The sequence below is a fragment of the Symphalangus syndactylus genome, chromosome 1 (genome assembly GCF_028878055.3).
Source record: "Symphalangus syndactylus isolate Jambi chromosome 1, NHGRI_mSymSyn1-v2.1_pri, whole genome shotgun sequence".
NCBI lineage: Eukaryota > Metazoa > Chordata > Mammalia > Primates > Hylobatidae > Symphalangus > Symphalangus syndactylus.
In genome coordinates, this window is record NC_072423.2 from 135,872,843 (window position 1) to 135,899,504 (window position 26,662).

A 26,662-nucleotide genomic window follows, 5' to 3' on the forward strand; every position below is an offset into this window, starting at 1 on the left:
AAATTGTGAGAAAAAAATTTATGTTCGTTTTGCTGTTGCACTTCAAACTGCAGAAGTTAGTCACAATTTGTGATACATTTTATTACAGCATATTATTACCATTGTCCTATTTTATTATTATTGCTGTTAATCTCTTACTTCACCTAATTTATAAATTAAGCTTTATCATGGGCATGTATGTGTAGGAAAAAACACAGCATCTATAGGGTTCAGTACTACTTGTGGTTTCAGGCATCCACTGGGGGTCTTGAAATATATCACTTGTGGATGAGGGGGAAGACTAGTGGATTTATTTCCACTGCTTAATTCATCTTTAATATATGCACGAATTTTAGTAATTATATTCATAATAACAATACTAGAAATAATGATAGCAGTTAATATTTATTAAGCTCCTACTAAAATGTTAGAAACTGTTCTGAGCATATTACATAGATTTATTAATGAAAGGCCCATCTCAGAACCTCTCTACACTTTACACAAGACACAAATGAGCCTAGATGTTCTATAGTACAAATTCGACTAGGTGAAGAAAACAAGAAAAGAGAGCACAATGTATCTGCATATAAGATAACTGATAGAAGTACTGGCATCTAATAGCTTGATGGCAAAGGAAAAGGCAGAAGGGGCCGGGTGCGGTGGCTAATGCCTGTAATCCCAGCACTTTGGGAGGCCGAGGCAGGTAGATCACCTGAGGTCAGGAGTTCATGACCAGCCTGGTCAACATGGTGAAACTGCCTCTCCACTGCAAATACAAAAATTAGCTGAGTATAGTGGTGCTTACCTGTAATCCCAGCTATTCGGGAGGCTGAGGCAGGAGAATTGCTTGAACCCAGGAGGCGGAATTGGCAGTGAGCCGAGATTGTGCTACTGGACTCCAGCCTGGGCAGCAGAGCAAGACTCCATCTCAAGAAAAGAAAAAACGCAGAAGGAACACAATTTTAGAAAAAAAATGGTATCTGGAGTCAACTGGTATAGGGCCATAGCTCCAGTAACCCGCTGAAGAATCACAGCATAATTGTTCTTTTCAATAGCTGATGTTCGTAATAATGATTAAGTTATCAAAAAGTTAAATCACATTCCCTAAGCTCTGCTTAAGAAAGTAGGAAAGTGTTACAATATGGATGTGAATATTTCAAATCCACATGGTCAACGTTAAAAAAAAAATACTGCAGCCTAAGGGATTGATTCATTTAGCTCTTAAATTTACTTAAATGAGCCAGGTGCCACAGGCTCATACCTGTAAACCCAGCACTTTGGGAGGCTGAGAGGGGTGGATTGCTTGAGCCCAGGAGTTCAAGACCAGCCTTGGCAACATGGCAAAACCCTGTCTCTACAAAACAAAAACAAAAACAAACAAAAAAAAACAGTAGCTGGGCATGGAGGTGAATGCCTGTAATCCCAGCTACTCAGGAGGCTGAGGCAGGAGGACCACCTGAATCTGAGAGGTCAAGGCTGCAGTGAGCTGCAATTGCACCACTGCACTCCAGCCTGGGTGACAGTGAGACTCCATCTCAAAAAAAAATAAAAGAATTTTACTTGTATGAAACAGCAACTTTCTAAAATTGTGATATATTACCATGCATTTCTCCGAGAAACCACCCTTTGAAACATCACAACTGTAAGTTCTGTCACAAACTCAGATGACATTTAGGCTTGATACAATACATAGTATCAGGAACAGCCTTCATTTTTAATGCACTCCCATTTTATGGAAAACAAACAACCTCTTCAGCTGATGTGAATTACAAGTGCCCATTCTCACAAGTTGTTGCCTAGGCTTACAGTCCTTGCTGTCTTTCCACTGTTGTCATTCTGGGGTAGCTACTGCGGTCTAAATGATCTGAATTGCTTTCCTGCTGGGATTAGTAACAGCCACACTACCAGATTGTACTGTGCAATGGGCCTGGAGGTTGCATTTAGATTACATTTCATTTCTATACTCAGGAAATACATGCCTTGATTTTCCTCTTATGTTAAAATTGATAAGGCATAGAAAAGAAGATACATGTTCATGATAGTGGCTTTATAAAGTGGTTATGATTTTCTTTATACTAGCAATGCTCATACCATCAAATGTGCATTTGTGATTTAGACTGGCCAGGCTATGGAAAAAAGAGACTAACAAGTAAAAACATTGGGAATGGGAAACAATCCCGACTACAAGGCAGATAAAAGAAGCTGCTTCCCCTGACACAGCAAGGAAATGTCAAGAGAGTGCAAATTTGGTAATCATATTCTTCCAATTCCTCCCTCCAAATGCACAGAGACCTATAAACAGCCGAATCCATTATTCACAAGATAAAGGCCAAGGAAAGAACCAAGGCTATTATATCAGAAGCAGTGCAGTCGTACTTGGCAAAACATATGACTGATGCCCTTTATGGCACCACAAATCTTTTCTTTTTTTTTGCACATGTAAACACTAAACAGCTGTCACTTCTTTTTATACCTCTTATGAATTTTTTAAAAGTGCTATCAAAGCACTTGTTTTACTATCTTTTTACTGTCTTTCTCCCCCGCCCCTTTTACAGTAGGTCTCAGAGAAGCCTGAATGCACATCCTAAAGCTCATTAGGTAGGGGAGGAATAAAGGCCAGTGGTGTGTAGATGCTCTGTGGGGATTCAGGATATTTGTATGTGGTATAAAATGTGGGGAGCAAAAATAAAAACTCTCTAACACTAAAAATAATGTAATTATGAAAATCTTTTACCTTTAGTGTAAAAATGTTTGAATTAGTGATTTTTCTAAATCAAGACTTTTTAAAATATTTTATGCTTTTTATTAAACTATTAATTCTTACAGAAAAGTACACAAACTGTACGTGTACAGCTCAATGAATTTTCACAAGCACTCGTGACCCTCATTCAGATTAAGAAATAGAACATGATGAAGAAACAGGAGCTCCCCTTGCAGGCATTACCTCCACTCCCCCAACTTCTAGCACTGGAGATTAGTTTTGCATATGTGTATATCTACACTGGTATCAAACAGTATGCACTATTACACATGTGGGATTCATTCATATTGTGGCATGTAGTTATACTTTGTTCATTCTCACTGATGTTTGATGTTCCATTGTTGGGGGTATATCCTAATTTATCAAGTCTAACATTGATGAGCCTTTGGATATTTTCCAGTTTGGAATATTAACAATAGTATCACTATGAGATTTTTTTTTTCTTTTGTGATGGAGTCTCGTTGTGTCACCCAAGCTGGAGTGCAGTGGCACAATCTCAGCTCACTCCAATCTCCACCTCCTGGGCTCAAGCAATCCTCCTACTGTAGCCTCCCGAGTAGCTGGGACTATGGGTGTGCACTGCTATGCCCAGCTAAATTTTATATTTTCAGTAGAGATGGGGTTTCCCCCATGTTGCCCAGGCTGGTCTCAAACTCCTGGGCTCAAGCAATCTGCACTGCTCTCCCTCCACCCTCACCCCCACCGGCCTTCCAAAGTGTCTACTTATACCCAGGAATGGAATAAATGGGTGATAAGATGAGTGCATGTTCAGTAGATAATGAGAGATTTCCAAAGTGGATTTACCAAGTTATATTCCCACCAACAATGTATGGGTGTTCTAGTTGCACCACAGCCTTGTGAAAACTTGGTATTGTCTGTCTTTTTCAATTTAGCCATTCAGGCGGGTGTGTGGTATAATCACATTGTGGTTTTAATTTGCATTTTCCTGCTGACTGATGATATTGAACAGAGTGACACTTTTTGATATATTTTCAAATAAATATATATTTTACAGATTCCTGAGACAGTAAAGGATTTCAAAGACGACCCAGTCCAAAGGTAGAAACTGTACGGCATATCGTCTGACATGAGTGTCCACACCTTCACAATGTGTGGCTAATTAGGTACCTAATCTGGATTCAGCTTCAGAATCCTTCCCAACACAATCATCACACAATCTCTTCCAAGCAATCAGAATAAACTCACAAGAAGAATCTTATTGACCAGAAGGAGATTATCGAAAGCAGAGACACAGAAAGAATGAAAAAGGCTAAGATAGACAACCCTAAGATCTGCCATCAAAATGGAGGAAAATAAGATCCCCATTCATAATACTGTTTAAAGTGGATATGATGTACTTTATGGTAGTAACATTCAATTCATGGAACTGAGTGACACCAGGCAAGCTATTTCATCTCTAGAAAATTAGCTGTGAGAATTAGCTGAGAAAAGATCTATATTGTTTCCAGTTCTATTCTCCTTCTCCTTGCTCAAAGATGGCCTTCTGTTGTCGCCTGGGGGCAAATCTTGCATGATTTCTAACCCATCTGTTTTTGAATTAGTACGCTTTTAAAATCCTCCTGAAGATGGCAGGAGTTTAGGCAGTGAATGAGTCATCAAAAGAATAAGATTTTTCCTCCATTTTTGTCTAAAGGAAGGCAGTTACATTTGGGTCAAATAAGTCATCTTTAACCATGAAAGAGGAGGAAGGGGAATGGGGTCCAATAATGGAACTGTGAGAAGAAGCCAGTTCCTTTCTCCTGTCACTTACAATGGTGCATATCACCTGTGAAATGTTTTAAGAAGTACTCATTTACTTACTGAGTCCTTAGCAGAACTCCCCAAATGGTTTCATGACCAACAATAAAGTCAGCCGTTGGCCAATGGTAAAATGTTTCTCCTGCCCAAAGAAAGCAATGCAGACACAGGGGAACTAAGCTCATGATCTTGGCAACTCTTTTTAGCCACTTCTGCATGGTTCCAAGCTTCCTCATCTTACACTCCCTCAACAGGTTCTAACTCTGTGCTATATACCAGTCCTAGAGGAGTCCTCTTCTCTAGTCTAGCAGTTCTAATGCAGTGGCGCAATCTTGGCTCACTGCAACTTCTGCCTCCTGGCTTCAAGTGATTGTCCTGCCTCAGTTACCCAAGTAGCTGGGATTACAGGCATGCACCACCACCACCAGCTAATTTTGTATTTTTAGTAGACATGGGGTTTTACCATGTTGGCCAGGCTGGCCTCAAACTCCTGACCTCAGGTGATACACTTGCCTCAGCCTCCCAAAGTGCTGGGATTACAGGTGTGAGCCACAGCGCCCAGCATGAAGCAGTTCTTTAAACAAACTCACGGCACCTTAACTGAAATTCTGAAATTGAGAAAGCTCTGAATACCAAAATGTCTCTTCCATGACTCATTTAGAGGCAAGACTTCAGCTGAACTGAATATAAATATATAAATTCAAAAATATATAAATTCAAAAATATATATATTCAAAAATATATAGAACATATGTATTTTATATATTTTTTTATTTTTATTTTTTTGAGACAGATTCTTACTCTGTCATCCAGGCTGGAGTGCAATGGCACAATCTTGGCTCACTACAGCCTCTGCCTCCCGGGTTCAAGTGATTCTTCTGCCTCAGCCTCCCGAGTAGTTGGGTTTACAAGCATGTGCCACCACGCCCGACTAATTTTTGTATTTTTAGTAGAGACGGGGTTGCACCATGTTGGCCTCGCTGGTCTTGAACTCCTGACCTCCAGTGACCCACCTGCCTCAGCCTCCCAAAGTGCTAGGATTACAGGTGTGAGCCACCATGCCTGGCCAATCTGAATATATTTCATGGAAAGAACCTTTCCTGAAGTGATGTGGGGATATCTGCCATCTTAGACTATTTTGTGGGGACATTCATGCATTTTGCTGCAGAAATGCTAACATGCTTGCTTAGGGAGTTCTGGCCTAGACTAGCCTGGAAGTGGTACCTAATTTATGGCATCTGTACATGTCTTTCAAAATCTGAAAAACTTTAAATTTTTTCATAAATCTGGATCCAAAAATGTTGGTTTAAGGACTGGAGACCTGTACCATGCTTACAACAGACATCATTCTCAACCTTCATGTCCTCTGAGTGTTTACCCTTTATTCTGAATTATTTTAAAGAGTTACAAATCAAAACAAAGAGACATAAGTTTTTACTTAAATAGAGCAGCCAAAATATAAAAATGTTAAAGTACCCAGGGTGGAAGAGGATATGGGCAAGCAGGGATCCTCATACACTCTTGGTGGGAATGTATGCTAGTACTCAAAGAAAATTACAAATAGCCTTTCAAAAAGTAAATGCATTTTGATCCAGCAATCCCACTGCAAATCATCTATGGAAAGAGGCAAGAAAGTATGCCAAGGATAGGGCATATTGAATGTAATAAAAAAACATAAACATACTTTAAAGATTTAGCAATAAAAGGATAGTTAAATAAGTGTTGATATAACTACAGAAAATAATACAGTGTAGCCTTTAAAATAACAAAAATGATATAGACCCATACATAATGATATGGAAAAGTTTCTAAGATAAAACAAAGTGAAACAATTTTCAAGACAGTAATATATAACAAAATATGTATATAATATATATCACTTCTAAGGATATACTTATATTCTAGATAATACAATTTTCTCATTACACGTTTTTATAACAACTCATAGGTGCTTATGTTGAGCATGGGAACAAGAGAAGGAGGCTTTCACTTTTTGATGTAAATGTTTATTACTTTTTTCTTTTCCATGTGCATGTTTTGCTCTTCTTCTTGGTTTCCAGTAAGTCTGTGGAATTCTCACAGGCTCAGATATAGTATAGGTCATCAAGCATCTTTTCTGAGACTAGAAGTGCCATAAGATAAAGCCTCTAGCCACCAAAAATCCTCACCATTTTCTGGTTAATCTTGGCTTCTAGTGACTCTTAAAGATAGACCCAACACCTGTCAGTAACAAAAATCTCTTTAAATGATATTATGGAATTCCAGAGGTGATGTTCCACCAAATAAATCCAATAATCACCTCCAACTATCTCTTACTTGTTACCTGTGCAAAGCATATTAACTCTACTTTAGCCTTTCTAATCTGTGATTTCAATTGCATGATTTATGCTTCAGCTCCGAGTGTGGGGCTAAGAGCCAACAGGAGTCTAAGATTAATGAATGGACTTGAATCTCAATCTTAGAGTAATGATCCAAGTTCCTCTACTTCCCATTTCCCTATCTCACCAAACATGTGAGAGATGGCTTAAATCTTGGTATATAACCCTGTGTGTTGTCCCTTTTGACACCTGACTGAGTGGCTATGGGAATCTCCTAGTATAAATGGAACAGTAACACAGGATGAAAATTTCTGTGGAGCCTTCCCACTTGCCTAGTGTTACAATTAGATAAGACAATAAAAACAGCAAAGTTATCTTTCATTATCAGATCACAAACACTATGTTTAATACTACCCCTTCAGATCAGTAGAAACATAAAATAAATGAAACAATTCAGTTGGTTATACTACTGAAAGATACATGTATTCTTAGGAACCAGATCTCTGGCTATACTTAAGGCTTTATTATTCTGAGCTTAAAGTCTTCTCTGCTTTTCCTAAGCCATTCACCTTCAAATATATATTTTTAAATGTAAGCACACCCCAGCCTTTAACTAGATTCTGTATCTAGAACACACTTCTTCCTGGTCTCTGCATGCTGGCTCCCTCGCTCCGTCTTGTTATTTAGATTACAGTTTAAATGGCACCTGCATTTGTTCCTCTGTCCAAGCACTGTAACATTTAAAATCTCTGTATATTACTTATCATTTATTTCCTTAACTTTTATTGATTCAATTATTGCTGATTTATTTCACATCCCCCAGGATGTAAATGTAGAAACAGATAATGTTGTCTCTTTTGATTTTCACCATATTTAAAATGACAATCACTTTGCCACTTTGGAGGGATGTGACAGGCAATCCAGGGGTGAGTGAATGAATGAGCACTTTGTCACCTCTCATCCCCTAAAAGCATAGCCAGGTGTTTTTGTGGTAAAAAGCAAAGCAGATATTGCTTTTGTTTAGTAGAAAGCGGGCCAGGTGAAACCAGGAAATGATATTTTAAAGTAAATTAAGATCGTAGGCCAAGGAGCCACGGTAGTCCATAAGGAAAAGCATTTACGAACAGCCACTAATGTCTTCCCATGGCTTTCCTGCGTGTCCAAGTCAGCGGACTGCACACACAAATGAAGGAAAGCAGGATGGAGGTAAGCCAAGCTCTGTCAAAGTACTTCTGCGATGCACCACGTTCAGGTCTATGATTGCCAAGACTTGGAAAACCGAAAAAGGACAGCAAAGGACAAAGGGAAGGACGCCAGTGACCTTCCATGGACAGACTGACATCAAGAAAACCTGTACACAAATGTTTGGGCATCTTCTACTACATAATGAAAGTTGTTTTTTTTTTTTTTAATCCTGAAAATACTCATGAGAAAGGTAGAGGAAAATTGACAGTGATGGAACAATGTTAATAGTATAATAATATCTAAGAAGATATAATTTGATTCAATGATACATATGCATCTTAATCTTGGTATTTTTCAGATGAACTTTTTCCCCCGGTAAGTTGTTCTTTTCTAAGACATTATAAATGAAATGCTTCACTCAGAACATTCACCTTCTGTTACATTAATATTTTTCGTTTGAAAGCTTATCTTGACAATCTAGCCCTCCCCTTTCCCAAGGTTGCAAAAAATCCTATAAATGTCCTCAATAGGTCTGTGTCTCCTCTGAAACAAGGATGGACAGTTAACATTGGACTTCAGTCAGGAAGGCAGAAAAGGTAAGAAGGGGGGCAATTTTCCTCAGGGATGTCAGACAAATGAACTGCTCTATTTAAAGCTGAGGGCTTTGGGAGTGCCTACCTGTTCTGTTATCATCTTCCCTTTTATGCTCACCACCTCAATCATGACTACTTAATCATTTACCTCTCACAGACTCCCTCTTGCACACATTCTCTGTGCTAGGTACACAGCCAAGCACTGAGATTGCAGCAGGGAATGGACCCAAGCCTCAGCTTTCACAGGGTTGATACTAGAGCCACTCAAAGTAGGGATGTCATGAGGCTGCAGCATCTTAAATATCTTAGAGGAAAACATTCTTTAAAATTTCTTTAACAACAAGCCTAATAAAATGGAGAACATTTTGCAGGGGTAAAGGGTTGACGTTGAGGAGGAAGACAATATGTTAGGCATTAACACTGGATTTATTCAGAACAATTATTAATAACAAACACATGCTAATATTTAGGATAGGGGTCAGTAAACTACTTCTGTAAAGGACCAGATTATAAATATTTTAGGCTGTGTGGGCCAGACAATCTCTGTTCAACTACTCAACTTTTCCACTGTAGTGCAAAATCAGCCATAGACAATGTATGAATGATCATAGCTGTGTCCAATAAAACCTGATTTGCAAAAACAAGTGGCACACTGGATTTGACCCACCAGCCATAGTTTGTCAATCCTGATCTAGGTTCATCTTTTCCCAGAAATCCTTTACAATGAAGAAGCTAAGACTTATATAGGTGGACTTCTTTACCCAATGTTACACAGGTAGGAATTGCTCTCACTCTGCACCACTGACTTCATCTTCTTAGAGAATAAAGCCAAACATTAGGAAAATAAGCATGAATAATACAGCATGATAGAGATCTCTAACTTCTAAGTTATGTGGTACAATTTGGGTAACTAGCTATGATTAAGAGATGCTGACCAGTGAGAGCCAAGTGGTTATGAAAATCTTTCTGGAAGGTAGGCTGAAAGCATTCCTGTCGTAGAATATGAACTCTCCACTGCCTGCCTTTGCCTGCCTGTAAATAGCAACGTCTCACCCTTCAGGCCTCCCCTCCATCTTCACCTCCAGTGGGAAGCCTCCCCAGATTTCCCAGTCCCCTTGTACAGTGCTCCCCTTGCTCTTGGTGAAAACTCATAGCTGTGTGTGTATACTTTTCTGCATATACATTATATTTCAGTAAAAAGTAAAACAAAAATTGACAGTATTTATTCACATGGTACTGTGGACTGGTCATTTTCATGTCTGAATATCCAAAGGACTTTAAACAAGTTAAAGGTAGGGACCATGGTTTTCTCTTTGAATTTTGAGTCTAACCCAATACAATACCGACATGCAGTACATGCTCAGAATTCAAGTTAAAGTAGGGGTAAGATTGGGATGAGCACAAAGCATACCTCCCAAAAATACACTCCCAAAGCAGAACCACCTGTGACCTGAGACACAGATATGATACTAAGGCTAATGAGGAGGTGAGGGCAGTGAGAGGTGAACTGGAGTTTGGACCTAGTCTGGGACATGCCCAGGAATCTATTGTCACATTATTGGTGGCACTGCTCTCCATTAGGTAAGAATTAGAAAGCTTTTGTTTTTAGAGATGATGTCTCACTAGGCTGGGATATGCCTAGGCTGCAGTATGGTGGCTCTTCCCAGGCACAGTCCAGAACTCCTGGGCTCAAGCAAGCCTCCCTCCTCAAGCCTGAGTAGCTGGGCCTATAGGCATGCACCACTGTACCTGGCTTTTGGAAAATATTTCTGATTGCAGATATTTTCATATAGAATGTTAGTGAAATCAATTTCCTTCCCCTCTCATGATGAAATTACTATTTTATAAAAACATCCAAGTAATCCCCTCAATGTTTTCATGTTACTTTCTTTTTTAGTACCTGCAAATTTGCTTTGAGTAGATTTCTATTTTAACTCATGCTGCTTCTCTTTTAGTTTCCCTGCATTAAATTGTTGGGTACAGTCATCAAATAGTGTTTGGTTCATCTCCATGAAGCGGTCCAGTGCACCGCAAATCAAGTCATGCATGTATTGTTTAGTTTCAGTGGTTCTTTCATTCCTGGCACAAAGTATGGCAACACGAAGGGTAGAAGAGTTACTGTCTCTGATTGTTTGCTAGTGTTCTTTCAAGTCACTTGCACCCATTTAGCTAAATTGCTGCAAAAGAACTAAACGGAATAACCTATAAAGCAAGATTTCTGAGGTGGTGAAGATACCTCTTCTATTCTTGGCAATCAGCAAAAAAGGTTTGTGCCTTCTTATGCAAAACCCCACGGGCTGGAGAAGATTTGTTGGTTTCAGGTAACTGGAAAGGAAACAGCACTTTATATCCCATATCACTTCTTAGTCAATGAAGTAGTTGCTAGCCACTTTCTTATTGTGGCACCTATTCCTTTGACAATGTCATGTCTATGAATAGATTAGTCTTCCCAGGAGCCTCAACTGACAGATGATGAATATGCAGAGTCCACCCCCAGATTAATCATCTTGAGATACTAGGAGGTGAAACACACCCACTCAGCCCAGGTAAAAGTGGCTAAGCTGCCCTCTTCTCCACCCTCTGTTGCCTTTCTTCCTCAGCGTTTTGATTGCATTTTTAACTATATGTTCCTCACTACCTGAGGGAAACAGAAAATGTCAAATTATGTCAGAGTCAAAAAAGTCAGTTATTGGATACAAAATGATACAACTAGAAATAGATAACTTACTAAATTACAGGAGGATATTTTGTGTATAAGGCATCTTAGAATTGGTGACTAATGACTATTGTCAAATAACTGGATTTTTGGCATCTGTACAATAAATTTAGATACAACTTCCCCTCTCTCCACAATTTCTCCAGCGGTATCTGGTCTTACATAAATGCTTACCTTCCTTCTCTCCCCTCTTGAGGCACCATACAAGTTCTCAGTTTAATTATATTCCATTAACTCCTCCCCTAATTCAATATCTTGGAATCTTAATTCTTTCACAAACTATTGTCACAAGGACCAACAAAACCTAACCCAAGTAGATACTGAGTGAAGTCCAGTGGGAGACACTTGAAAAATATGACAAAAACCAGCCATGTTGAGCGAACATGCAACAAAGGGCATTAGGGAAATTGGTTAATATACTGAGTTACTTAAAATTATAATGTTGAAAAAAAATAATTGTGGCAGCAGGGAAATGATGCCAATTAAGTAGTCCAGTAATGGGAAAGAGGCAGGAGAGAAGTCACTTTGCCATTCATAATTCAGCCCCTTCACTTCTCAGGCAGTGGAGCCTGCTTTCTGCCACAGTGCTGAACAGTTTGGAAGATGTAGATTTAAAATGCATTGAGATTTTCAGGAGAAAACAAAAGGTGGCAGTTAAGAAGACATCACCATTAACTTCAAAGATCAGGAAGGAAGAACTGTAAATGACTAAAGTGAAATCAGATGACAATACTTATGTCTTTCATTCTTCTCCAGAAGCCCATTTTTCCTGCTCCTTTTTTTCTTTTGATGGCGCAATACTCTGGCCACCCCCAGAAAGATTCCAAGATCCTCCCTCAGCTTTTTATTCTTGCTGTTCGCAACCTACACCACCAGGAAATCCATCTTTCAATACAAATCTGAATGCCTTGTACTGTCATTTGGGTTTAAATATATTTCTCCACAGCTCTGGCCTCAATATAAATAGCAGACAGCTGGTCACCATGTTCCACATCATAAACCTGTTGGGAGGATGTATGGCCAAGGGGGTTGGCTTGCATCGGAATCACTTGGAAAGCTTGTTAAAAACACAGATTGCTGGGCTTCACCTCCAGAGTATCTGTTTCATAGGTCTAGTGTGGAACCCAAGAATTTGCATTTATAAGAAGTTCCCAGAATTGAACAATGAGAACTCATGGACACAGGAAGGGGAACATCACACTCCAGGGACTGTTGTGGGGTTGGGGGAGGGGGGAGGGACAGCATTAGGAGATATACCTAATGCTAAATGACGAGTTAATGGGTGCAGGAAATCAACGTGGCACATGGATACATATGTAACAAACCTGCACATTGTGCACATGTACCCTAAAACCTAAAGTATAATAAAAAAAATAAAAAAAAATAAAAAAAAAAAAGAAATTCTCAGATGGTGCTGATGTTGCTGGTCCAGGGATCATACTTTGAAAACCACTGCTCTAAACCAATCCCAAACCTATTCTCTTGAAAGAGATAGCAGTGGTTCCCAAATTCTGCTGCATATCAGTATCACCTGAAGAGCTTTTAACATTCCAATTCATTCTACACCAAGTAAATCAGAATGTCTAGAAGAAGATGCCAGGCATTTGTAATTTTTAAAGCTCTCCTGGTGATGGCAATATACAGCTAAGTTTGGGAGCCACTCAATCTTGAGATGAAGTCTTAAGCCAAAGGGAAAAAAATCACTGGACCAGAGGCCAGAAGGTGGAAGAGGAGCTCTACTTAACTGTGACCTTGAGAGAATTCATATATTTCTTCAGTCTTTTTTCTCATTTGTCAAATGAGGTAACTATTTGTTTACCTTTTTCTCAAGCATCTGTAGGAAGAAAAATACATCAAACGAAAGTGAAATGGTTTTGAAAATTAGGAAGCAGACTAAAGATGTAAGATATCAGGAGAGTCCTTCCCAGGGTGAAAGGCCAGAGCTTTGGCACATCAGAACTCTGAGTAGTCCTGTGACCTGAGCAAGTTATTTAACTACTGTGTTGCAGTTTCCTTTTTTTTTTTTTTTTTTTTTTTGAGATGGGGTCTCATTCTGTCTCCCAGGCTGGACTGCAATGGCATGATCTTGATTCACTGCACCCTCTGCCTCCTGGGCTCAAGCCATCCTCTCCATAAGCCTCCTGAATAGCTGGGACCACAGGCGCACGCCATCACACCTGGCTAATTTTTTTGTATTTTGGGTACAGACAAGGTTTTGCAAAGTTTCCCAAGCTGTTCTCAAACTCCTAAACTCAAGTGATCCACCCACCTTGGCCTCCCAAAGTGCTGGGATTACAGGTGTGAGCCACTGCTTCTGGTCAATGTCCTCTTTTTGTAAAATGAGAATGATATTACCTTCTTCATGGGGTTTCTCCAGAGAATTTTTGCTATTTGCCCAGGACATAGTAGGTGCTCAATAAATGACTATTAGGCGTATTTGATAGGGGTATAGCTACATATGCCATCACCTAACGATACGGAGAAGGCATCCCTTTGGAAGAATTTCAAACAGACTTTAGCATTATTAACAGTGGACAAGCTGGAAAACAGCATTGAATAGACCTTCTATATGCAAGTAACAGACAACTGTGAACACGTGAAGATTCAACTCAGTTTAAGTAACTCAATGGCTAGTTCTTAAGGCAGCAGAATCCTTAGAATTGCTGGGTTCTGTCATCATTTTCTCTGGGTCTGGACAATACCCACTTACAAGCTAGTTTGCTCCTCAGGCACTTTGTTCTGGGTAGTTAGTCTGAACTTGGGAGTACACACAGATCTTGTATTTGGTATTTTGTTTTGTGTGTATATGTGTTTTATTATAACTCAAATCGGTCTCCTTGAAAATTTGGAGGCTAGCATTTTTTAAGGATAGTTTGAGCAAAGAGAAAGGGGTGGCTAGGCAATGGGTGCTTGTTGCCAATTGGCTGGGGGTACAATCATAGGGGTGTGAGAAATCGTCCTCATGTGAGCTTAGTCACTTCTGGCTGGGCCACAGGAGCGGTCCGCAGTCCAGGTGGAGCCAAGGTCATCGTCAGACATGCAAAAAAATCCTGTAAAGACCTCTTGAAAGGCCAATCTTAGATTCTACAACAAGGATATTATCTGCAGGAGTAATTGAGGAAGTTGCAAACCTTGTGACCTCCAGAATAATGGCAGGTAATCGTTTATGTCTACACGTAAGCAGAATTCAGGCTCATCTCATCTTTCTAGCCTGGTGGTCTCTCATTAGCTTTAAAAAGGTGTTCTAGTTTGGGGAAGAGGCTATTATCATGTAAAATATACATTAAATGTCTCCCAAAGTTAGTTTGGCCCAAGCCTAGGAATAATTAAGGGCAGTTTGGAGGCTAAAGGCAAGATGGGGATTGGTCAGATCAGATCTTTTCACTGCCATAATTTTCTCACTCTTATAATTTTTGCAAAGGTAGTTTCATTCTGAGAAACATTACTCCCTAATTTTCACCAACAAAAATTAAAAGAACAACAATATTCTGTCCCAATCCAGCTACTTGTATAAAAGAAGTATCAGAGAGCTTTATATAACGCTGGATCATTGAACAAAAAATAAAACAACCAAAACCTAATTCTCCAGTTGAGATGGTAGCAAAACTCATGAGCAACATGTCCACTGTGAGCAAGAGATTTTTAATATCTCACCTGTATCAGAGCATGAGATGACCATGAGATGAGACTAATCCATAGTCAATATCATTGTAAGCAACACCTGTGCTGTAAGTGGGGGTGGAATGGCATTTAGTGGAAAGGCAATTGGAATATCATAATTTAAATTCCCCTTTTTCACTATACCTCTGTAATGCTATAAGAAATGTCTCAGTTTCTCCTAGCTGTAGAGTAAGTCATCTCTCTCTACCTCCTAAATGAATATTAGAGACTGAATAAGGGCACAAGGAAAAATGACCAGTGCATCATTCTCCCTTACACATGAAACTCATGTTCAGGTGACGTTATCTGGGAATCCATTCAGTGGAAAAATGTTTCCATAACCAGTAACAATTACATGGCAAGACAACATACTTCTCTCAGAGGCATCTTATCAAAAAGAAGGCATTTGCAAAATTTCCGTACAATTAAAAAAATCTCCCACATTCTTTTCTGGAAAAAAAAGAGCACACATGTAATTTGAATCAAAGATGACAAATTCCAGGTGGCAGCCTGTTTTGGTAGTGTGTGGACAGGGCTGGAGTTAACAGTTATTGTATACCTTACAAGTACACCATGAAAGGTAGTATTAGGAATAATGGTAAAAATAAGAGAGACAACTAGATTACGCTTCAATTTCCACTAAAATCTTGAGGAATCCTTACTTACAAATTAGCAGAATAGAGACACTTTATATGGAAACAGTTTTTTTTTGGTTTTGATTTTTTGTTTTTTTAAGATCTTGGGGAAAACAAATGAACAAACAAAAAGTTCTAAATGAAACTAAGAGAAAAAGGCATTTTGAGTATTTGCTTTGCCATTCTGTTCTCAAAAGAGCTCAAACATCACAATAGTTTGCAACCTTTTCGGTTGGATACTTTTTTCCATCACTTAACAGATGGGAAAGATTTTGTGAACTTATCTGAGCAATAGACAAGACCGCCTCCTCTCTCCTAAGTGCCTTGTCAGCAGATTCCTGGAGCCTGGCTGTAAAAGCACTTGTTTCTGCTTTTCCCCAATCTAGGAAAGATGCCTCTTAAGCTATAGTGAGGCAGAGCATAGCCATTCAATTATCCAAATACTACAAGTCCATAAAAGAACATTGTGCTGCAATTGGTTTCTTAATTTGAGTGAAACAGCACACCCCGACACCATCCCTCAGATTCTGAAAATAAATCTCCACACACATCTTCTGATTCAACCAAGTTGCAGGATGCATTTTTATCAATTTTGAGATAACTTGCAGAATATGCAGACCAAACCAATATGATCACAGCACCACAGAGGGAAACATAAACCCCAAATTAAACCTTTTTACGCCAATACGGATGGTAGCAACAATAGACATTTTTTGCCTTTTTTTATACAGATGTTCAGATTTCAATTACCAGAATGCTTTTAAATGTATCCAACTGTTTTAATGTGACAAATGCCTTTTAGTGCCCACTCCACAAATACTCCAGTCATACTTAGCTGCATGCATTTATGTATATGAGCACTTGGAGAGTAAGTGGGGAAAAAAACCCTAAACAAACCAAAACCTAATTGAGAAGTCTATAAAATTTATATCTACCCCATGTGAAACAGATGGTGGATTCTGTAGAAGGCATAAAGCAACGAGCTGTCCAGTGTAAAGTTCAGTTCGGAAGCCGCTATTTCCTAGGAAAGGTAAATCACAACTTCTCTGCACTTTTCCTGTTTGCCAAGGACTCACCTGAGCTCGGAAGGAGGGCAGTAGCTTGAGAATTCATTTTCCTAAGGAAATCATAAAATCCCACTGACAGGCTGGGTTCAGCTTCCAACCTTTGCCATAAGGAGATGTGTATCTTTGAACCTCAGAAAGCATCCAGACAGCACAGTGCACATTCAATTCTCTGTACATCTTGCAAAAAAATACCTCTCACTCACTTGTACAGATCTCTTTATTGCAGTTGACATGGGCTTGCCCAGGGGACTGACTTGTTGTTCTATAAAGATCCTTAAATAGACACTACTGATGAAACATTTAATCCAAGCCCCAGGATCAAATGGCTGCTACTGCCAGGGACAGTGATAGAAAAATCTATTTCCCAATTAAATAATTGCAGGCAAAGCTATAACTGTTCATTATGTCCTTTAACCTAGTTCAGCTTTTCTGGAACACAGCCAATAGGCTTCATATTTTATTTTAATAATATACATGTAGCAGTTTTGAAATCATGGATCATCTTAAACATTTCTTGAAGGAAACCATCTCTTTCCCCCACATGAAAAATGGAGTGTGAGTTTGAACAAGAGACGGTTGTTGTGATACACCATACAGCAATTATTCATTCTAAGTGTATATTGGCTGTTTCTGAAATTCTTCCCTGCTTATGGTTTAAAAGTTAGACTTTGTTTGAGGGAGAGCATTTTTGTCTCCTTAGTACCATGAATATTTTTGTCTGATCTGAACTGTTTATATAGGAAGTGAGAAGAGATTCATTGTCTATATTAAGGGCTGTATCCCAAAGAACTAATGAAAAATTTTGTTCCCCAAGGCAACAACATCTACATTATATGACAGCATCAGACAACAGGAATGTGTTCAATGGAAAATGTTCAGAATGATACTTGTTCTTAGGTTTAAACATTTTCAGAGCACAGGAGATGGTGACAAAAGTGACAGTGTTTTGGTTTTTAAAGTTTGGAAGTTATATATTGAACACATGCAGTGAAATAGTTCTTAAGATTAAAATATTTGTGCAAAACAAGTTAACACTTTTTGAAATGCAAAGCTGTTAGAAAAAAGAATGAACACCGGAAGCATAGAAAGGCTTAAGAATAGACAATATTAAAATGTTTCCACAAGTACTTATTTTCCCCAAGAACTTAAAAAAGAAGTATGCATGGTTCTCAGAGGGTTTATTTTGAATGAAGTTCTTTTTGATGATATGCAAAGGTGCCAAGAGGTAAGCTATCTCCCTCAGAGCTTGTCTCTCACCTCCTTCAAGGAAATGGATTTTTAATTCTTCAAAGTTGACCTATGTCTGTGTTATTCTGTGCTTTCATCCAGATTAACTATAGATTTTAATTACTGCTTTCTGTCATCTGGTTAATGCATATCTTTCTGATAAGTTACACCGGTAGACCTGGATAGAAGTCACATCCTACATCAGGTCAATGTGAAGGGATTGCACTCCAAGGCCCATTGATTTTTGTGTCATTCACTGGGGACTTTGACGGCTAATATACCAACATCTGGGAACTGTCATTCTCTTAATTTCAAAGGATTCAGATTTAACTAGGAATAGAATCTATGAAAAGCACTATTTCCATCTTGACTCTAGTATCATTCATATGGAAACTATTTATCAGTTCAAACTCCTTTAAATAAGAGGAAATGAATTGTAAATATTCTTGGCTTCTCTTTCAAGGAGAGGCTTGCTATTGCTGAACCTCACTGAGATAAAACAACCCAAAATAAAACAAATAACTTTAAAAGTCTCTATCAATAGGCGCATGAAAAAATGAATTACAACATTTTGCTTCAGACCACTCTAAGTGCTTTTTCAATGGTAAGAACAGTTAATTTACTAAATAGAGTGAAGTGATATCAAACAGTATTTCAACATACTCTTTTCATAATTTGGGATATTTTTATGGGATATGATTGAGTCCTGATCAATGCTTTCAACTCTCTTTGGTTTTATTTGTACTTCCTTTATTTATCCCTGCTGGAAAAACACTCTCAATCACTAAAATACTTTGTGTAAATAATAAATATAAATTTTTCTGTATACTCCAATTTACTCTAATTTTGTATTACTGTGATATATTACTCTGGTCTTGGCATTATTTGAAAAACACATACTTTTTTTTCTGAGCATGCTATTGAAATACAATAAAGTATCTTCAGCTTGCAGAGTAATTTTTATGGAGGAAAACCAAAATAAACCAAAAATAAATTATAAGGTCTGTTCTTTACAATGAATTTTTTTTAAAAAAATCGGCTCACTCTATTATTTCTAACCCTTGAGAAGAATCTCTAATTACTTTCAGAAACTCAGTATCAATCTCTGCACCCTAAAGAAATGTCAACTTAGAAAGTTTCACAGACTCTTACTGAATTAGTAAAACTTAAAGGGGGCAGGGTGGGGAGGGAACAAGGCATTAAATTCAGCAAATATTAGAATGACAGGTTCTGCAAGCTACATTGTGATAAAGCTGCCAAAAAAATCTGTATTTTCCTTCTTTTTTCATTATTAGAAAAAAGAGACTTGTGCCATTTAAAAAAGAGCTTTCATCTGCTCCCCAGTCAGCAACTTAGCAACTTGTCAGAGACACTGGGAGCGGCTTTTCAATACTAATAACTTGAAATACTAATGTCAAATTTTGCTTTTGGAATAGCAAATATATCTGGTTCACCAAATAGCTTCACTTTTCTTCAGAAATGCCCCATAATGAATACATTAGCTTTAACATCTATTCTTTTGATAAGCCATCTTGAGGTGGTCTGACTTTTGTTTTCTTTACTTTCACAAACACACTCCTCACCATGATTAATGGCCTCCCATTGGGTATATGGAAAATTTCCCAGCCCGGTTCCCTTGAGAATGCTCCACTACATGGATTTCTAAGCAAAGCTAGATTAAAAGAGGAGGAGCATGGGCTATAGTCCCCCTACCCCACAGCCATCAATTATATACAGTTATAAATCAAAGTTTTCAGCCTGAACAAAGACCAGCGTGGCAAGCAAACAAGGGCATTCACGGCAAATTGTTTTGAGACCGAATAAAACTCTTGACAGACAACAATGGAGTTGGGAAAGCCACTGTCAATATCACTCTAAAGTTTAGCTGATTTATGAAGAATTAGACATTGTGTATCAAGTCGCTGGCGGATTGATTGAGAAAACCGCAAAGAGAAGTGTGAATAAGCTAATATGAAACCAAATGAAGCTCTTCCTTCATCACAAAAAGGTTTCACCAAATAATGTTTTGATCCATATGAATTTGACCCCTTGCCTTAGATCCCTACTGTGAAATTGCTTATCTCCCTCCACCCCCATTCCTACTTTTTTTTGGTTTCTTTGCTAGCAAAACTACTGTCCTTTACAACCTTCTTGTGAACCATGATTTCAGGATCATAGCTTTCTAACTATTTTGTTCCTATACTTAGGAGAAATTAATTTCCCTTGTTTCAGATACTGTTTACATGCCCCACATAAAAATCTATTTTAAAAAAAGAAACAGAAAAAATATTGACTTTTGGGGAAACAAATGGAACTACCATCATAGGGCAAAGCAAGCAGAATGCATGAAGTTAAATAAATAATGCTATAGTTTTCTAGTGTTTCTTTTTACCCTTAAGATCTAACATTTGTCAAGCACTTTCTCTTTTACTGCCAAAAATTGTTTATACCTGTAAAACATGTATGTACCTGGGTGAGAGGATGAATAACAATTCTAATAACAACAATCTCCATTATTATTATAACACTACTGAGCTTTTATGTGCCAGGTATTCTTCAAAGTAATTTATGTGTATTATCTGATTTATTCTTCTGAACAAACCTATGAAGTATTTACTATTATCTTGCCCCATTTTATGGCAGAAGAGACAGATGCTTAAAAAGGCTAACTTGCCCAAGGTTACATGGCTAAAAGGCTATACAAGTAAGACATGATGGATTCTGGTTTTGAACCCAGGAATTATGGCTTCTTCCATTACACCTAACCTCACTTTTGGGATAAAAAATCAAATATATATCCTTCAAAACCTGAGATTCTGTAAATCAAAAAATAAAATTCTAAGCTCCCAATCAATTGAGTGGATCCCTCCTCTCGGCCAAGGGCATGCTAAAGCAAATCTGAAACACTGGTTCAGGCCATGAAGGAAATAGGTGGTCAGACAGGCCTCAATATACCTTCCTCCCTTTGGAATTCAGCCACAGCTGACCAGTATTAACATTGAAACAGAGTCCTTAAGACAAAACAGGCTCTTTGTAGCAATAAGATACCAAAGAGACAGCAGGCCCTGAAAAAAATTGAATTATATTACCCCAAAATACATTTCTTGGACATATTTTGAAATGGCCCTGCAAAGCTGTCTCTTGTTGGGAAAAATCAACATTCTGCAGAGAATCCCCTTCCCTTTCCAGATCTTTTTCCTCATCCAGCAGAGAATTAAGTCAGAAGTCTGGCACCTTTCTAAGTCTGATAAGAAACATACACAATCTATTCTCTCTGAAGCAGGCTATGTGGAGGCTTTATCTGCATAATATGAACCTTGGTCTCCACAGCCCGTTATCTTAACCCAGATACTCCCTTCTATCAACTCCAGGTCTTTAGATGAACTCTTTCAACCAACTGCGAATCAGAAAATCTTTGAATACACCTGTGACCTGGAATTGCCCCTCCTTCCCCAACCCCCCCCCCCACCCCCCCGCCCAGGTTGTCCCACCTTTTCAGACCAAACCAATGTACATCTTACATGTATTGGTAGATGTCTTATGACTCCCTAAAACACATAACACCAAGCTGTAGCCCAACCACCTTGGACACATGTTCTCAGGATCTCCTGGGGCTGTGTCACGGGCCATGGTCACTCATATTTGGCTCAAAATAAATCTCTTTAAATATTTTACAGAGTTTGATTTTCTTCAACAATTCAAAATCTTCATTAAGGTAAAAAATTTTTCAGAGAAAAAATGTCCTGACTTCTGTTAATCACCTTCTTACATTAGCAAATTCTAAGAATCAAATCAAATGACACAGTACACAAACAAGGATGGGAAATCTTGTAAGATGTATTGAACACCTGAAGTTACTTTGCCCACTATTGCTTTCCTTAACAAAACCGTTCTTTCCTATGGATGGCCCATTGTACGTTCTTCTGGTGGGAACTGGATGAGGGATAGGCATATGATTCAGGGCTAATTAGAATTCACCATTCCTATAACCAGAATATGAGTGAATGTGATATGGACCATTTATGGGCCCAGGACATTAATAGCTGAGTGCACCTCCATTATGTTATCTGTCACTAAGAGATCTGGATATAGTGAACCCATAGTGACCACATTGACTAATCAAGGATATAGAGAATGGCAAAGCCACGAGATGTAAGAAGCTTGAGTCCCTGCATTGTTATGTAGAGGACAACTGCTTCCAACCTAGATCACCCCATTGTAGGTTATTACATAAACAAGAAGCAAACTTCCTTCACATTTAAACATTACATATTTTGGTCTATTTGTTACAGCAGCTTAGCCTACCCTAATTCTTGCAATAATAGTGCAAAGGAATTTCAGCTACACTTTAAGTTTAGATTTTTTCAATACAGTAGTCAAAATAACGATCATGGAACTGGATTTGACACAAATCTGAGCAATTATGGAGGGGCTGGTCACAAGATAAAAGGAAGATGATGAAACCAACTGTTTATTTCATCATTTGAGGAGAAGCAGGCACTGAACAAGACTAAAAAATCTGATTTACAAATATTGCAATATTTGTCTTCAGTTTTGTGTTCAGGAAATAATAAAGGAAGATAAATTAATTGAACTGGATATGGTATAAAGAAAAATTGACGGGCCAGATGAGAGCCTAGAGTAAGAAAAACATGGGAAGGAAGAGAAAGGAGGGTAGGTAGAAACGTGAAAGAATGGTAAAACACAATTCCCCCAAACATGCTTCTTACTAGAATCGGGAAAATCTTTGAAGAATGACTTATTCAGATTTTTCCCATTCCATGAAATGGCAAATAAAAGTATATCTACTATTTAAAAAGAACCCCTAAAACAAGTTGACTAACCTAAGAATGATTAGTTCATGCTTCGATGTAGGATGTGTTACCATTTTATGGCTTACATTTACATTGTTACATTTGTTAAAGAAATTGTATTTTCATATTTTGAATAGATGACACTATTGCTTGCCACAGAATAAATCTCAACTGATAAAATAATTCAGTATTTTGAACTTCAAGTGGCACATCTATATTTGTCTCCTCTTGGTATTCTGCTTTTGCAATGATGCATGCCTTATACTGTTTTCAAAATAATGGATCCTATTAATCTATAGCTTATCCAACTTAAACAGCTGCAAGCCCTGCTTTGTAATTTCATATTTAAAGAATGGCACATAAATGATTTGTTTGTCATGCTCATTGCATAAAAATGTATTGTGAAGTCATGGCAAAACTGCTGACAATTAAGGGAATAAATCAGTTTATGGTAGGGTTTATACAAGCTGGTAAACACTCTTTTAAAATGTAATAAAAATAAATTGACTTTAAAATCTAATTTAAACATTATATTAAAATAAATATATGTATTAAAAATAAAAATAAAATCCAAAGATCTGGAAACATTAAAAAAACCCCAAACAGATGGAATATAAAAAAGGAAAAATGCAATAGCAATAAGAGATAAAATCAAAACATTATCTTTCATTTTCTGCTAAATCCCAAAAGAAAAATTCATACGCCTCCTTTAAAATAGTGTTTCATAGAACACCCTTCCAAATGCCAATAATTTTCTAGTCATAAAATGTCCGAGATGTTGCATATAAAAGGATTAATTATGTGTAAAGAATCAAATAAATATTGATGATATCAACATATTTCCAGTGTAATCTAAACAGATGATTAAAAGTCAACAAAAATAAAATTTTAAAACCATATTACACATAGCAAGAAAAAAGTTTTTTGTACACTTACAGGTATGCACCATGACAGAGTGACATGTATAGAATTTAACCTTCATAGTTCTTCTAAAGAACTATAAATCTGGCCAAAACACATACAGCAACTGTTTTCAGGGGTTGCACAATAGACTGTGATCCTTGAGGAAAGGGAAACACATGAGAGAGTTGTTTCTGCTGGGGAAGGCATTCCAAACAGCGGCATGGAGAAGAGGAACCCAAACAGGAAGCAGCAGATTCCCTGAGAAGAGGAGGAGGAAACTGGAACACGGAGCTGCTGAGTTAGCTAGAATGTGAAGAATAGGGTACCAAACAGGGAAGAAGTCCCACTGGACTCAGTATAGGGGTCTTACTGAGTCATTAGCCAAATACTGAGATACCGATGCAGAGGATGAGACTGAGAAAACTCTGCCAGAGAAAAGCTACTAAGGGACTGGAAGATGAACAAAGATTCCAAAAGCCACACAATACTGGACAACATTTCAGTTTGCCAGAGTGGATAAAAATTGCCAAATACCCAGAGCATCTAGTTGAAACTTTATAAAGGCCATATCTTAAGAGTATGGCAACTCTAACCCTAAAATAAAGCTACTTTAGATTTGTCCCAACAAAGCCTAAAACCAAGTTGAAAGTCCAGTTGCAACACAAATAGAACTCCAGAACAAAACTCAGTCATCTTTAAAGGATGATAATACAACCCAGAGTCCCAACAACATAGCATTTACTATGCCCAGCACACACTCAGTAATTACTGGAAAACAAAATCTTGAAAAAATAATCATGAGAAACAAAACAGAATATAGAAACAGAGACATGACAGAAACGTTAGAATTAGTGAACAATGATTTCAAAAGCTATTGTAGATATATTCAATAATTTAAATAAAAGATGGACATAATGAGTTAAATGGCAAACCCCAACAGACAAATACAAACTATAAGAGAGCCAAATGAAAATTCTAGAATTGAAAAATACTGTCTGGAAAAAAAAATCACTGGATGAACATTAGCAGATTTCAAATGCCAAAAGAGATCAGAGAGCTTGAAGAATGACAGGAAGCCATCTAAAATCAAGCACGATGTTAAAAATGAAAATAAACAAAAGAATAGAGCTTTAGTGATCTGTGGGACAACATAAAATAGGTTACCATACATGCAATTAGGATCCCCCAAGAAAAGAAAGATTTGGTAAGATGAAATATCTGAGCACGACCGGGCACGGTGGCTCACGCTTGTAATCCCAGCACTTTGGGAGGCCGAGGCGGACGGATCACGAGGTCAGGAGATCGAGACCACGGTGAAACCCCGTCTCTACTAAAAATACAAAAAAATTAGCCGGGTGTGGTGGTGGGCTCCTGTAGTCCCAGCTACTTGGAGAGGCTGATGCAGGAGAATGGCGCGAATCTGGGAGGCGGAGCTTGCAGTGAGCCGAGACTGCACCACTGCACTCCAGTCTGGGCGACAGAGCGAGACTCCGTCTCAAAAAAAAAAAAAAAAAGAAATATCTGAGCAAAAAATAATCAGTAATCTTCCATAAAATTATATCAGAATATATTTTAACTATTTAAATTCAAGCATCTTAATGAATCCAAAACAAAAAAAAAAGAAAAAACATACCTAATGATATAATATTTAAAATGCTAAAAGATAAAAAGTCTAAAAGCAGCCAGAAGGAAAAAAACACATTACATACAGAGGAACAGTAAGAATATCAGGTGTTTATTAGCAATAATACAGGCAAGAAGGCAATATAAAAACGTCTCTAAATTACTGAAATTTAAAAACCAGCTTCCAAGCTGGAACTGTATATCCAACAAAATTATTCTTAAAAAATAAATATGATATTAAGACGTTTTCAGAGTAACAAAAGTTTAGACTTCAGCACCAGAAGACTTGCACTACATAGACTTGCATTCTAATAATATTTATTGGAAACAGCAGAGAAAGTTCTTCAGATTGAAGTAAAATACTGTCAGAAGGAAATTCAATATAAAGAGCTCAAGAAAAGATGAACATGTGGGTAATCATAAGCAAGATTTTTAGTTTCTTAATTTATTAAAAGAGAAGTGATTGCTTAAAGCAAGAATAATAACAATGTGCTCTGGATTTCATAAAATACCTAAAGGTAAAAGACCCTAACACAAAAGACAGGAGAGGGTAAATAGAAAGGTAACATTATAAGGTTTTACCATTATACTTGGAGAAATATAGCTTTAAATCAAAATAGGCTAACACGAGTTGAAGGTGCATATTATAATACCTAAAAACAAGTGCAAAAATATAAAGGAGTATAATTACTGAACTTAGAGACAAAATCAAAATACTAAAAAACAAACAAACAAAAAAGAACAATTAATCTTAACAAGGCAAAAGAGAAGGAAGAATAGTTATGAACAGACGGGAGAAATGCAAACAAATAGCAAAATAATATACATAAACCCAACCTATATAAATATAACATATAAACAGACTAAATAATTAAAAGGAATAAACTGACTGGATACAGAAAAAGGTAAGTTCCACTTCTACACTCTTTAAAAGCAAAAATATTTTACACTTTAAATTTAAAATATAAGTACACAGGTTAAAAGAAAAAATGATTAAAAATATATAATGGAAACTAGTATCAAGGAAGCTGGACTGGCTATATAAATGTCAGCAAGGCAGACTCTGACAGAGTACAGCAGAGATAGAGACCATCATTCATCAGGAAGATATAAAAATCCTAAATGTATATACACCTAATAACAGAGCTTAAAAATATATGAAGCAGGCTGGGCACGGTGGCTCACGCCTGTATTCCCAGCACTTTGGGAGGCCGAGACAGGCGGATCACCTGAGGTCAGGAGTTCGAGACCAGCCTGGCCAACATGGTGAAACCCCGTCTCTACTGAAAGTACAAAAATTAGCTGGGTGAGGTGGCGGGCACCTGTAATCCCAGCTACTCAGGAGGCTGAGGCAGGAGAATCACTTGAACTCGGAAGGTGGAGGTTGCAGTGAGCTGAGACTGAGCCACTGCAGTCCAACCTG

At 37.9% G+C, this 26,662-nt stretch overlaps 1 protein-coding gene and 1 long non-coding RNA gene across 3 annotated transcripts in view; one reads left to right on the forward strand and one right to left on the reverse strand.

Annotated features, from left to right (window-relative positions):
* LOC129486178 (uncharacterized) overlaps window positions 1-4,454 on the forward strand; it is a 41,265-nt gene extending 36,811 nt beyond the window's left edge. The window contains exon 3 of the long non-coding RNA XR_008658875.2: window positions 3,756-4,454. This is a non-coding gene — a long non-coding RNA (uncharacterized lncRNA). The remainder of the gene's footprint in view (window positions 1-3,755) is intronic.
* Window positions 1-26,662, reverse strand: part of RARB (retinoic acid receptor beta) — a 775,478-nt gene that overhangs the window by 495,964 nt on the left and 252,852 nt on the right. The window lies entirely within an intron of this gene.